Consider the following 2557-nt stretch of genomic DNA (forward strand, 5'->3'; position numbering starts at 1 on the left):
TGGATCCTGCATGGTATAGACTCTATGGATCCTGCATGGTATATACTCTATGGATCCTGCGGCATGATATGGACACTATGGATCCTGCATGGTATAGACTCTATGGATCCTGCATGGTATAGACTCTATGGATCCTGCATGGTATAGACTCTATGGATCCTGCATGGTATATACTCTATGGATACTGCGGCATGATATAGACACTATGGATACTGCGGCATGATATAGACACTATGGATCCTGCATGGTATAGACTCTATGGATCCTGCATGTTATAGACTCTATGGATCCAGCTGCATGGTATAGACACTATGGATCCTGCAGCATATAATAGACACTATGGATCCTGCATGGTATAGACCAGGCATCCTCAAACTGCGGCCCTCCAGCTGTTGTAAAACTACAACTCCCACAATGCCCTGCCGTAGGTTGATACCTGTAGGCTGTTCGGGCATGCTGGGAGTTGTAGTTTTGCAACAGCTGAAGGGCCGCAGTTTGAGGATACCTGGTATAGACTCTATGGATCCTGTGGCATGGTATAGACACTATGGATCCGACACTATGGATCCTGTGGCATGATATAGACACTAAAGATCCTGCATGATATAGACACTATAGATCCTGCATGATTTAGACACTATAGCTCCTGCCTGATATTGACACTATGGATCCCACATGATATAGACACTATAGATCCTGCCTGATATTGCCACTATAGATCCCACATGATATAGACACTATGGATCCCACATGATATAGATGCTGCAGATCCCTCATGGCTTCCGGTTATATCGCCCTCAGGGAATAGTTGGATGCCGGTGATCTTTCCCCTACTTCAGTATTGCCGTCTATTCTATATACTTCTGCTGAGGCTTTTGCAGCATGTATGTGTTTCACCATAGTTTATTTTTTCTCCTGGAATCTGAATATCCCTTTTCGAGTGAGAAGTATCACACCGTGTAAATCAGCCATATGGCATACGATGGGATTTATTATCTGATTTCAGCACCATGGACAGTTCTTTTTGAGTCAAAAAAATGTACAGAGAATCTGTAAGCATAACGTCATGCCTCACAATATGCCCACCGGTGCCAAACCAAAGAAAATAGCTCTGGAGGCGCAATATTACTACAGTGATCACGCAGTATGTCTGACACAGTACGACTAAGACTTCATATTAATGTGTTATATAGGCTCATAAGGGGTCCTTTATCTAACTGGTGTAAAGTAGAGCTGTCTTAGTTGCCCATAACAACTAATCAGATTCCACCTTTTAGTTTTCACAGCTCCTTTGGAAAATGAAAGGAGGAATCTGATTGGTTGCTATAGGCAACTAAGCCAGTTCTACTTTACACCAGTTGACCCCAATAGTGTAGAAACAATTAAAGGGGTTGTCCTAAGAAAAATATTCTACATTTTTCAAACCAGCCACTGGATCTGAATACTTTTGTGTTTTCATGTATTTAAAAATGTAGTATAGCCCCTGAAATATTCTCTGAAATAGTCTGTATTGCGCCACCTGCTGTTTGCTCTTTCCAAAATTCTCTGTCCAGCTGACTGAGGTTGACATACACGCTCAGTTCCATCCTTTAGATGCCACCGGCTGCAGCTTGAGAAAGGACACTCCACGTTATCTGTCAGCTTGATATGAATCTAGCAGAGCAATGAATGGGCAGATCTCTGGATCCATGTGAGGTACAGGCAGGGGGTGCACCTAGCCTTTCCGCTGCCTGAGGCGAAAATTGAAAAAGCACCCCCCCCATACCAAATTCTCAACCTAACCCCTTCCCTCCTAACATTACGTATATCACTACAGAACATACAGGGTAATACAGCGCCTCTTACATCCAGTGACGTCTCTTTGATGTAGATGTTCTCCTTCCTAATCTTCTCCTTTCAGACCAGACCACCAGTTTTCAGCCATTTCTCGTCTCTGCAGTTTGGCAAAAAAAAAAAATCTTAGTTTACTACTTTTCCATCATCCTCCCATCTTCTGGACAAATCATCCTACCACCCCCAATACTGTGCCGCTGTGCTCCCCAATACTATACTGCAGAAACAGATAAACCCCCTGATAATACTAGTATCACACAGATAGTGCCCTTTAATAATTATTGGGACGCACTGCCCTAAAATAACTGCCCCCCGCAAATATTACCCCTGACACTAATAGTGTAAACATAACGTCCCCCAAACATGATTGTGGTAAGCTGATACTGTGCCAAGGTGCCCCCACAGTAATATGCTCCCCAAAGTCCATCATAGTAATAATTCTCTTCTAGAGCACACATGGTAGTAATAGTGCTCCTACAGTGCACCCAGTAAATGCTCCCATAGTGCTCCCCTTCCTCCTAGTGCCACCCATAATGTACCAGTAAAAAATGCCCCTATATTGTGCCCCAGTAGATGTCCTCAGTGTCCTCCATAATTTGCAAGTATAAAATACCTCTTCTTAGTGCCCCCATAGATAACCCCATAGTACTCCTCTCCCCCCTTCCCCTCAGTACCCACCATAATGGGTTTTCATAATTTCTCTCAGGGATCCTCTAGTAATAGA

Source organism: Bufo gargarizans, chromosome 2, assembly GCF_014858855.1.
Source record: "Bufo gargarizans isolate SCDJY-AF-19 chromosome 2, ASM1485885v1, whole genome shotgun sequence".
Taxonomy (NCBI): domain Eukaryota; kingdom Metazoa; phylum Chordata; class Amphibia; order Anura; family Bufonidae; genus Bufo; species Bufo gargarizans.